The sequence below is a fragment of the Polyodon spathula genome, chromosome 42 (genome assembly GCF_017654505.1).
Source record: "Polyodon spathula isolate WHYD16114869_AA chromosome 42, ASM1765450v1, whole genome shotgun sequence".
Lineage (NCBI taxonomy): Eukaryota > Metazoa > Chordata > Actinopteri > Acipenseriformes > Polyodontidae > Polyodon > Polyodon spathula.
Window position 1 is genome coordinate 2,245,049 of NC_054575.1, and position 13,165 is coordinate 2,258,213.

At 44.0% G+C, this 13,165-nt stretch overlaps 1 protein-coding gene across 1 annotated transcript in view; it reads right to left on the reverse strand.

Moving 5' to 3' along the window:
• Positions 1–10,594, reverse strand: part of LOC121305195 (cadherin-24) — a 40,746-nt gene extending 30,152 nt beyond the window's left edge. Inside the window, exon 1 of the mRNA XM_041236736.1 lies at positions 10,421–10,594. The gene's annotated coding sequence lies outside the window, so the exon portion shown is untranslated. The remainder of the gene's footprint in view (positions 1–10,420) is intronic.
• Positions 10,595–13,165: the final 2,571 nt, after the last annotated feature.

Below are 13,165 nucleotides of genomic sequence, written 5' to 3' on the forward strand. Positions count from 1 at the left end.
AGCAGTGCCATTTAAAAGTGATAAACACATAATCAGATTAATTACAATCTGTATGCTTGTTCATTTCGTTTTTGAATGGCGCTAGCGCAGCTCAGTGTGCTGGCAATTCTCTTGCCAGGCACATCGCGGCTGTTTATACAGCATTGATATGTAACTACAGCAAATGGTTCTCCAGCTTACTTTCACCTCTGACAGCGGGAGAGAGCGGGAGAGAGGAGGAGAGGGAAGGGAGGTGGAGAGGAGAGGGGGAGAGAGCAGGAGAGAGAGAGGGAGAGAGAGGAAAAGGGAGAGAGAGAGGCGAGGAGAGAGGGAGAGGCGAGGAGAGAGGAGAGAGGAGAGAGGGAGGGAGGAGAGGAGAGGAGAGGGGAGAGGAGAGAGCGAGGAGAGGGAAGAGAGGAGAGGTGGAGAGGGAGAGAGGGAGGGGGGAGAGAGGGGAGAGGAGAGGGGAGAGAGGGGGAGAGGAGAGAGAGAGAGAGAGGAGAGAGAGAGAGAGAGGAGTGAGGAACCTCTGACAGAGGGGGAGAGGAGAAGCGGAGCGGGGAGAGGGAGAGAGAGAGGTAAGATGGCTGGAGAGGGGGGGGGGGGGGGGGAGGAGAGAGAGAGGAGGCCGAGAGAGAGAGGAGAGAGGGGAGAGAGAGAGAGACGAGCGGAGAGCGAGAGGAGGGGAGATAGAGAGCAGCGAGAGAGGAGGGAGATAGAGAGAAGGGAGAATGTGAAGAGGGAGAGAGGAGATCTAGGGAGGAGAGAGAGAGAGCAGGGAGAGAGAGGGCGTAGAGGGAGAGGGAGAGGAGGAGGAGACGGAGAGGAGAGGAGGCGAGTGAGAGGAGGAGGAGAGGGGGAGCAGGGGGAGAGAGGGAGAGAGAGAGAGGGAGAGAGAGGGAGAGAGATGAGGAGAGAGGGGGAGAGGGGGAAGGGAGATGGAGAGAGGAGAGGGGGAGAGAGGGGAGAGAGAGAGATGAGATGGGAGGTCAGGAGAGAGGAGAGGGGAGAGGGGGAGAGAGCAGGAGAGAGGAGAGAGAGGGAGAGAGTTGCCGGGGACGGAGAGGGGAGAGGGAGAGAGAGGAGAGTAGGAGGTAAGAGGAGAGGGGGAGAGTGGAGAGAGGGGAAGGGAGTTGGGAGGAGTAGAGGGGGATGAGCGGGAGCGAGCGGGAGAGAGGGGGAAGGGAGAGATGGAGAGGGAGAGGGGGAGAGGGGAGAGCGGGAGAGAGGGGGATGGAGATGGAGAGAGAGAGGAGGATGGGTAGAGGGGTAGGAGAGGATGAGAGGGTTGGCAGGAGAAAGAGAGGGTAGAGGGAGAGAGAGGGGTAGGAGAGAGATGTATCGAGGGTTGGCAGGAGAAAGAGAGGGAGAGGAGGAGAGAGGGGGAGAGAGAAGGAGAGAGGGGAATAGAGAAGGAGGTGACTCAGTTAAAGACACCATAACCTGTAAAGTTCACAGCTTTGCCAGAATTGGCTTTACTGACGTTATTGAGTTTGCACACCTCTGTGAAGTCTTGCTACATTCAAAGCTTTCCAGCAATTGAGGCTTAAACAATATCCAAAAACATTTCTGAAGAAAAGCAGTGGTTTTGTTATCTGAGGCAAGAACTACTCTTAATGCGATCAGATTACAAGATTACAAGATTTCCCATCACGGATGAGGAGAGGAGAATTCTTCAAAGAGACCGATAACATCTTTAAATTAAAACACTGCCCCTCTCTTTCTCTCATTCCTCTCTCCTTAATATTGAATGTTAATGACATCCCATTTATTGCTTGCTCTCGCTCGTCCTCACCTCCCATCTCCCTAACCCACTCCCCTGAACTCCCCTCTCCTTCTCCTTCTCCCCTTCCCTCTCCCATCTCCTCTGCCTCTACCTGTCCTATCCCCTTTCCCTCTCTCCATCTCTCCCTCTCCTCTCCCTCTCCCCTTTCCCGTCTCCCCTCTCCTCTCCCATCTCCTCTCCTCTCCTCTCCTCACTCCCTGTCCTCTCCCCTCTCCTCTCTCCCTCTCTCCCTCTCCTCTCCCTCTCCCCTCTCCACCCTTCTTCTCCTCTCTCCCTCTCCACTCCCCTCTCCTCTCGCCCTCTCTCTCCCTCTCCTCTTCCCTCTCCCCGCCGTAAATGTTTCCCTCTCTCCCTCTCCTCTCCCTCTCCCCTTCCCTGTCTCCCCTCTCCTCTCCCATCTCCTCTCCTCTCCTCTCCCTCTTCCTTGTCATCGTGTACTCTCTCTCTCTCTCTCCTCTCTCCCTCTCCTCTCCCCTCTCCTCCCCTCTTCTCCTCTCTCCACTCCCCTCTCCCTCCTCCTTGATTGATTCTCTCTCATTCTTGAGTAAGTGTTTTTCTCTTCTTCATTATTTCCTAACCCTGAGGTAGAATCTCTAATGACTTTCCCTGATTTAAATTCGCAGCCTATAGATCCTGTTATTGAGGGAACGCTGGGTATAAGTTTCACAGAGTGTTAAATCTGCACAAATAATTTAGAGAAATGCAAAGCGAAGCTTCTTCAAAATCCATTCCCTTACCTCCCCACATTACCACTGCACCCTATTCTCTCTCCTTTCCGTTGATTTTGCTGTATTCTATAACCGCTATTATCTGTAATGTGATAGCTTGTTAAAATTGTAACTCTCCCTGGTTAAAGGTGTCTGCTAAGAAATATAATAATAATAATAATAATATAATAATACATAATAAATAATAATAATAATTTTGACAAAAAAAGATTACTTCTCAAACTGAACATCACTGGCCCCTCCCTTTAAAGGAGCGCTGACCATCTTTAAAATCCATTCTCTCACCTCTTATTAATTTGCAAATTTATTATTACTCTGCCTCATGTGTAAGAGAGGCTAGATGCGCCAAAGTGCCCTTATAGAAGATGCAACAGCGCCATCTAGTGGTCGGCCACTGTGGATAGGGTGTGTTTTGCCTGCAATACACTAGCTGTGCACTAGGTGGCGATGGGGACGTATAAGAGTGTCGCCCTGCATGCTGACGAGCACAGGGGAGCTGTGTAACACTGATCTGCTTCCCCAGCGGACTGTCAGAGAAGCGGAACAAAACCAGCTTTACGTTCAACCCTGAGTTTGCGACTGAGTAGAGTTCCTCCTCCCTCAAAATGAAAATGAGTCTCAAACGGCAATTAATAGGCAGCTAATTAAAGACTAACGAGTTTCTTCGTAATTAAAAAACGCTCGACATTTCTACTTCCGACTCGGGCTAATTAGCGTCGTAATTACTGTGCCATCATCTCTGGAGCTCGAGTTGATTATTTATTTATTTCATTTCATTTCTGATCAAACATATTTCGGGGTCTGGGTTTGTTTACTGCAGTCGCCCAGAGTTTAGTTTCATTGACGCTGCAGACAGACAGACATACAGACAGACAAACAGATAGTGAGCACACTGTGGTCCCATTCTACCAGCCTCACCCCATTGCAGCTGCCCTATACTTGTGCTACCATTGCAGTGTAATACAGAGCCATTGCAGTGCCGCTGTCTGCCTGCATTGCCATTGAAGATCATTGAGGGTATAGTGAGCACACTGTGGTCCCATTCTACCAGCCTCACCCCATTGCAGCTGCCCTATACTTGTGCTACCATTGTAGTGTAATACAGACCCATTGCAGTGCCACTGTCTGTCTGCATTGCCATTGAAGATCATTGAGGGTATAGTCAGCACACTGTGGTCCCATTCTACCAGCCTCGCCCCATTGCAGCTGCCCTATACTTGTGCTACCATTGCAGTGTAATACAGAGCCATTGCAGTGCCGCTGTCTGTCTGTCTCTCATTGAAGATCATTGAGGGTATAGTGAGCACACTGTGGTCCCATTCTACCAGCCTCGCCCCATTGCAGCTGCCCTATACTTGTGCTACCATTGCAGTGTAATACAGACCCATTGCAGTGCCGCTGTCTGTCTGCATTGCCGTTGAAGATCATTGAGGGTATAGTCAGCACACTGTGGTCCCATTCTACCAGCCTCGCCCCATTGCAGCTGCCCTATACTTGTGCTACCATTGCAGTGTAATACAGAGCCATTGCAGTGCCGCTGTCTGTCTGCATTGCCATTGAAGATCATTGAGGGTATAGTCAGCACACTGTGGTCCCATTCTACCAGCCTCACCCCATTGCAGCTGCCCTATACTTGTGCTACCATTGTAGTGTAATACAGAGCCATTGCAGTGCCGCTGTCTGTCTGCATTGCCATTGAAGATCATTGAGGGTATAGTGAGCACACTGTGGTCCCATTCTACCAGCCTCACCCCATTGCAGCTGCCCTATACTTGTGCTACCATTGCAGTGTAATACAGAGCCATTGCAGTGCCACTGTCTGTCTGCATTGCCATTGAAGATCATTGAGGGTATAGTCAGCACACTGTGGTCCCATTCTACCAGCCTCACCCCATTGCAGCTGCCCTATACTTGTGCTACCATTGCAGTGTAATACAGAGCCATTGCAGTGCCGCTGTCTGTCTGCATTGCCATTGAAGATCATTGAGGGTATAGTCAGCACACTGTGGTCCCATTCTACCAGCCTCACCCCATTGCAGCTGCCCTATACTTGTGCTACCATTGTAGTGTAATACAGAGCCATTGCAGTGCCGCTGTCTGTCTGCATTGCCATTGAAGATCATTGAGGGTATAGTCAGCACACTGTGGTCCCATTCTACCAGCCTCACCCCATTGCAGCTGCCCTATACTTGTGCTACCATTGCAGTGTAATACAGAGCCATTGCAGTGCCACTGTCTGCCTGCATTGCCATTGAAGATCATTGAGGGTATAGTCAGCACACTGTGGTCCCATTCTACCAGCCTCACCCCATTGCAGCTGCCCTATACTTGTGCTACCATTGTAGTGTAATACAGAGCCATTGCAGTGCCACTGTCTGCCTGCATTGCCATTGAAGATCATTGAGGGTATAGTGAGCACACTGTGGTCCCATTCTACCAGCCTCACCCCATTGCAGCTGCCCTATACTTGTGCTACCATTGCAGTGTAATACAGAGCCATTGCAGTGCCGCTGTCTGTCTGCATTGCCATTGAAGATCATTGAGGGTATAGTCAGCACACTGTGGTCCCATTCTACCAGCCTCACCCCATTGCAGCTGCCCTATACTTGTGCTACCATTGCAGTGTAATACAGAGCCATTGCAGTGCCACTGTCTGTCTGCATTGCCATTGGAGATCATTGAGGGTATAGTCAGCACACTGTGGTCCCATTCTACCAGCTTCACCCCATTGCAGCTGCCCTATACTTGTGCTACCATTGCCCCTCAGTGTAAGTAAGGTGGACAGCTGCTTTCTTCCAAATAGATTTTGCCGTTACTCACAATCACAATCGCAAACACAGAGCACTGGTCTAGCTGCAGGGCAGCAAGGGCTGCTGGGTAGCGAGGCTGCAAGCAGGACGCCAGGGCGGTTGAACGTTCAGTGATTTCACGCTTAATTGAGGCAAAGCCAGAGACAGACCTTGTGTCTATGCACAAACGTTTTGCAATTTTAGGGGTGTGTAAAAAAAGAGGTCTGGTAAAAAAAGAGGTCTGGTAAAACATAGGGAAGCATTGTAAAGCACAGAGAGGTCTGGTAAAACATAGGGAAGCATTGTAAAGCACAGAGAGGTCTGGTAAAGCATAGGGAAGCATTGTAAAGCACAAAGAGGTCTGGTAAAGCATAGAGAAGCATTGTAAAGCACAGAGAGGTCTGGTAAAGCACAGAGAAGCATTGTAAAGCACAGAGAGGTCTGGTAAAGCATAGAGAAGCATTGTAAAGCACAGAGAGGTCTGGTAAAGCATAGGGAAGCACTGTAAAGCACAGAGAGGTCTGGTAAAGCATAGGGAAGCATTGTAAAGCACAGAGAGGTCTGGTAAAGCATAGGGAAGCATTGTAAAGCACAGAGAGGTCTGGTAAAGCACAGGGAAGCATTGTAAAGCACAGAGAGGTCTGGTAAAGCATAAGGAAGCATTGTAAAGCACAAAGAGGTCTGGTAAAGCACAGGGAAGCATTGTAAAGCACAGAGGGGTCTGGTAAAGCACAGGGAAGCATTGCAAAGCATAGAGACATCTGGTGAAGCACAGTACAAAACAAACCATAATGAAATAAGATAAGTGTTATTTGGGTCAGTCTGTCTGTTTATGTGTAATTCTACCCATAGTGTCTGTCTGTCTGTACTGGAATTACATTGTAACTGCAGTTTAATATCACTGGACTGGACTGGAATTACATTGTAACTGCAGTTTAATATCACTGGACTGGGCTGGAATTACATTGTAACTGCAGTTTAATATCACTAGACTGGGCTGGAATTACATTGTAACTGCAGTTTAATATCACTAGACTAGACTGGACTGGAATTACATTGTAACTGCAGTTTAATATCACTAGACTGGACTGGAATTACATTGTAACTGCAGTTTAATATCACTAGACTAGACTGGACTGGAATTACATTGTAACTGCAGTTTAATATCACTGGACTGGACTGGAATTACATTGTAACTGCAGTTTAATATCACTAGACTGGACTGGAATTACATTGTAACTGCAGTTTAATATCACTAGACTGGACTGGAATTACATTGTAACTGCAGTTTAATATCACTAGACTGGACTGGAATTACATTGTAACTGCAGTTTAATATCACTAGACTGGACTGGAAATTACATTGTAACTGCAGTTTAATATCACTAGACTGGACTGGAATTACATTGTAACTGCAGTTTAATATCACTAGACTGGACTGGAATTACATTGTAACTGCAGTTTAATATCACTAGACTGGACTGGAATTACATTGTAACTGCAGTTTAATATCACTAGACTGGACTGGAATTACATTGTAACTGCAGTTTAATATCACTAGACTGGACTGGAATTACATTGTAACTGCAGTTTAATATCACTAGACTGGACTGGAATTACATTGTAACTGCAGTTTAATATCACTAGACTGGACTGGAATTACATTGTAACTGCAGTTTAATATCACTAGACTGGACTGGAATTACATTGTAACTGCAGTTTAATATCACTAGACTGGACTGGAATTACATTGTAACTGCAGTTTAATATCACTGCAGACTGACTGGACTGGAATTACATTGTAACTGCAGTTTAATATCACTGGACTGGACTGGAATTACATTGTAACTGCAGTTTAATATCACTAGACTGGACTGGAATTACATTGTAACTGCAGTTTAATATCACTAGACTGGACTGGAATTACATTGTAACTGCAGTTTAATATCACTAGACTGGACTGGAAATTACATTGTAACTGCAGTTTAATATCACTAGACTGGACTGGAATTACATTGTAACTGCAGTTTAATATCACTGGACTGGACTGGAATTACATTGTAACTGCAGTTTAATATCACTAGACTGGACTGGAATTACATTGTAACTGCAGTTTAATATCACTAGACTGGACTGGAATTACATTGTAACTGCAGTTTAATATCACTAGACTGGACTGGAATTACATTGTAACTGCAGTTTAATATCACTAGACTGGACTGGAATTACATTGTAACTGCAGTTTAATATCACTAGACTGGACTGGAATTACATTGTAACTGCAGTTTAATATCACTAGACTGGACTGGAATTACATTGTAACTGCAGTTTAATATCACTAGACTGGACTGGAATTACATTGTAACTGCAGTTTAATATCACTAGACTGGACTGGAATTACATTGTAACTGCAGTTTAATATCACTGGACTGGACTGGAATTACATTGTAACTGCAGTTTAATATCACTAGACTGGACTGGAATTACATTGTAACTGCAGTTTAATATCACTGGACTGGACTGGAATTACATTGTAACTGCAGTTTAATATCACTAGACTGGACTGGAATTACATTGTAACTGCAGTTTAATATCACTGGACTGGACTGGAATTACATTGTAACTGCAGTTTAATATCACTGGACTGGAAATTACATTGTAACTGCAGTTTAATATCACTAGACTGGACTGGAATTACATTGTAACTGCAGTTTAATATCACTAGACTGGACTGGAATTACATTGTAACTGCAGTTTAATATCACTAGACTGGACTGGAATTACATTGTAACTGCAGTTTAATATCACTAGACTGGACTGGAATTACATTGTAACTGCAGTTTAATATCACTAGACTGGACTGGAATTACATTGTAACTGCAGTTTAATATCACTAGACTGGACTGGAATTACATTGTAACTGCAGTTTAATTAATGGACTGGAATTACATTGTAACTGCAGTTTAATATCACTGACTGGACTGGAATTACATTGTAACTGCAGTTTAATATCACTAGACTGGACTGGAATTACATTGTAACTGCAGTTTAATATCACTAGACTGGACTGGAATTACATTGTAACTGCAGTTTAATATCACTGGACTGGACTGGAATTACATTGTAACTGCAGTTTAATATCACTAGACTGGACTGGAATTACATTGTAACTGCAGTTTAATATCACTAGACTGGACTGGAATTACATTGTAACTGCAGTTTAATATCACTAGACTGGGCTGGAATTACATTGTAACTGCAGTTTAATATCACTAGACTGGACTGGAATTACATTGTAACTGCAGTTTAATATCACTGGACTGGGCTGGAATTACATTGTAACTGCAGTTTAATATCACTAGACTGGACTGGAATTACATTGTAACTGCAGTTTAATATCACTAGACTGGACTGGAATTACATTGTAACTGCAGTTTAATATCACTAGACTGGACTGGAATTACATTGTAACTGCAGTTTAATATCACTAGACTGGACTGGAATTACATTGTAACTGCAGTTTAATATCACTAGACTGGACTGGAATTACATTGTAACTGCAGTTTAATATCACTAGACTGGACTGGAATTACATTGTAACTGCAGTTTAATATCACTGGACTGGACTGGAATTACATTGTAACTGCAGTTTAATATCACTGGACTGGACTGGAATTACATTGTAACTGCAGTTTAATATCACTGGACTGGACTGGAATTACATTGTAACTGCAGTTTAATATCACTAGACTGGACTGGAATTACATTGTAACTGCAGTTTAATATCACTAGACTGGACTGGAATTACATTGTAACTGCAGTTTAATATCACTAGACTGGACTGGACTGGATTACATTGTAACTGGAATTACATTGTAACTGCAGTTTAATATCACTAGACTGGACTGGAATTACATTGTAACTGCAGTTTAATATCACTAGACTGGACTGGAATTACATTGTAACTGCAGTTTAATATCACTGGACTGGGCTGGAATTACATTGTAACTGCAGTTTAATATCACTAGACTGGACTGGAATTACATTGTAACTGCAGTTTAATATCACTAGACTGGACTGGAATTACATTGTAACTGCAGTTTAATATCACTAGACTGGACTGGAATTACATTGTAACTGCAGTTTAATATCACTAGACTGGACTGGAATTACATTGTAACTGCAGTTTAATATCACTGGACTGGGCTGGAATTACATTGTAACTGCAGTTTAATATCACTGGACTGGGCTGGAATTACATTGTAACTGCAGTTTAATATCACTGGACTGGACTGGAATTACATTGTAACTGCAGTTTAATATCACTAGACTGGACTGGAATTACATTGTAACTGCAGTTTAATATCACTAGACTGGACTGGAATTACATTGTAACTGCAGTTTAATATCACTAGACTGGACTGGAATTACATTGTAACTGCAGTTTAATATCACTAGACTGGACTGGAATTACATTGTAACTGCAGTTTAATATCACTAGACTGGACTGGAATTACATTGTAACTGCAGTTTAATATCACTAGGACTGGACTGGCCATTAACTGCATTGTAACTGCAGTTTAATATCACTGGACTGGACTGGAATTACATTGTAACTGCAGTTTAATATCACTAGACTGGACTGGAATTACATTGTAACTGCAGTTTAATATCACTAGACTGGACTGGAATTACATTGTAACTGCAGTTTAATATCACTAGACTGGGCTGGAATTACATTGTAACTGCAACCTAATCATATCAGTAGAGAATAATATAATTACATTCCACTTTCGATTCGTCTTGAGACTCTTTCAAATTTCAATTAATCTCTCACATTAAATTCATGCATAACTTAATTGACTCAGTCTTTCGGGTCGCTTCAAAACGAAACTTCAAGGCAGATTTTCACGTTTTAAAAAAAGCAACAAAGACTCATATAAACTGAAGTAATCATATTATTCATTGTTATATAAGGGTTTTACCCGATTCGCTATATTATTAGCTAGTATTTACGACTCGTTCAAAACTTCATTAACATCTCACAAAATCGTGCTGATGCACAGATCAGTCTTTCAGTCTATTCGCCAGGTGTTTTAGCCCGACTCGGTCTATTCCCAGTTGAACGAGTTTCTTACCGCTACCCAAGCAAGGTGCACAGACCCGTTTTCATCCGCTTGGATGCCCGCATCCGGACAGGGCACCGCCGTGTGGTTCAAGGCAGCGTGCCAGCGCCGCACAGTCAGCAGAGAGACTACAATCCGATAACCTAGCGCCCCTCTCCTCAGCTGTGTTTAAAACCTCGATCTGCCAGCGCTCTCTCTCTCTAATAATCTACGAGCACTCTCTCTCTCTCTCTCTCTCTCTCTCTCTCTCTCCTCTCTCTCTCTCTCTCTCTCTCTCTCTCTCTCTCTCTCTCTCTCTCTCTCTCTCTCTCTCTCTCTCTCTCTCCTCTCTCTCTCCTCTGTCTCTCTCTCTCTCTCTCTCTTCTCTCTCTCTGTCTCTCTATCTGTCTGTCTGTCTGTCTGTCTATATGTCTGTCTGTCTGTCTATCTGTATAGATAGATAGATGTCTATCTGTCTTTCTGTCTGTCTGTGGACTGTCTAGATAGTCTAGACAGATCTCCAGACATCTATCAGACAGATCTGTCGTCTATTGTCTTTCTGTAGACAGAATCTCTCTACAGTCTGACAAATAGATAGACAGTGTTTATCTAAAAGTTCTAAGATATCTCTGTAGACATTCTGTCTTTCTGTCTGTCTGTCTGTCTATCTATCTATGTCTGTTTATCTGTCGGTCTGTCTCTCTGTTTATCTATCTGTCTCTCTGTCTGTCTGTCTGTCTGTCTATCTCTCTATCTGTCTGTCTATCTATATTTTAAAAATAAATCTTACAAAAGACCCCAGCTACCGCTGCTTAGATCGCTGTCTTTTTATACAGACACAGTTAACTGACAAGCAGAATTAAACAGCGTGGCTCATTTGCATGTGACGTCATTGCCCTCTGAGTAAACGCGAGGCGACACGACGCTGGGAAGAGGCTGCGCCTGTGGCTTTAACCTCGTGAGCTGTTTAACCAAAATAAAACAAAGAAAAGAAAGAAAGAAATGAATAAAATTAAATTAACAACGAATCGGGGATTGCAGTGAAAGCATAGCAAAGTGTAATAAAGCATAGGGAAGCATTGCAGAGCACAGAGAGGTCTGGTAAAGCATAGGGAAGCATTGTAAAGCACAGAGAGGTCTGGTAAAGCATAGGGAAGCATTGTAAAGCACAGAGAGGTCTGGTAAAGCATAGGGAAGCATTGTAAAGCACAGAGAGGTCTGGTAAAGCATAGGGAAGCATTGTAAAGCACAGAGAGGTCTGGTAAAGCATAGGGAAGCATTGTAAAGCACAGAGAGGTCTGGTAAAGCATAGGGAAGCATTGTAAAGCACAGAGAGGTCTGGTAAAGCATAGGGAAGCATTGTAAAGCACAGAGAGGTCTGGTAAAGCACAGGGAAGCATTGTAAAGCACAGAGAGGTCTGGTAAAGCATAGGGAAGCATTGTAAAGCACAGAGAGGTCTGGTAAAGCATAGGGAAGCATTGTAAAGCACAGAGAGGTCTGGTAAAGCATAGGGAAGCATTGTAAAGCACAGAGAGGTCTGGTAAAGCATAGGGAAGCATTGTAAAGCACAGAGAGGTCTGGTAAAGCACAGGGAAGCATTGTAAAGCACAGAGAGGTCTGGTAAAGCACAGGGAAGCATTGTAAAGCACAGAGAGGTCTGGTAAAGCATAGGGAAGCATTGTAAAGCACAGAGAGGTCTGGTAAAGCACAGGGAAGCATTGTAAAGCACAGAGAGGTCTGGTAAAGCACAGGGAAGCATTGTAAAGCACAGAGAGAGGTCTGGTAAAGCTCAGGGAAGCAGTAAAGCACATTTAAACCCTCCTTCTCTCTCTAACCCAATTTCTCTTCCCTCTCTCTCAGACTGCGTGTGCTGAGCACTGTACCAGAAAATGCAATCATTTATTTTTATTTATAGTTCTGTGTGCTGTGTGTCATTCTCCAGCTCCTTCCCTCTAATCTATCTATCTATCTATCTATCTATCTATCTATCTATCTATCTATCTATCTATCTATCTATCTATATCTATCTATTTATCTATCTATCTGTCTATCATTGTACACTGCACTTCTTTAGATAGACTTTGTGTGTGTGTGTGTGTGTGAGAGAGAGAGAGAGAGAGAGAGAGAGAGAGAGAGAGAGAGAGAGAGAGAGAGAGAGAGAGAGAGAGACTGTGAACCCAGGACTCGCTAGCGTAGTATATCACTGAAACGGTATCAGCTTCTTCCGAGTGCAGAACTAGCAGGGGGCCGCCTGGCCATCCTGTTACAGCCTCCTTCTCTTTCCATATCTACAGAACATCTCAGGGTCTTATAATATTCATGTCTTCTGCATTTAGGAACACTTGCGTATATAATCTGTATCTGTCTCGTTTCCAGCTGCACAGCCCATTTCAACCCGTTCCTACTAGTCTCTATATAAAGAACACAGTTACTCGCCTTGGTTTCATTGTAAGCATATTTAGCTTAACTTTCAGTGGTAAACAAGCAATGCTATTTAACGTGTGTAGTTATTTCAACTCCTACCCGTTGTAAACGTTTAACTATAACCCTGGAAACGTTCCTGTTCTCTGTTCACTTCGTGACTCTGTTTTATCGTAGTGTGCAGATCTTGCCCTGTGCAGATGACATGAGATGAAAAAGCTAAAAGATTTACAACCACGACTGATAACGAGCCCGGCTCTTTTACATTGTAGTTTATTTTTGTCATACCCCCCCCCCCCCCCCCCCCCCCCCCCCCCACCACCACACACACACACACACACACACACACACACATT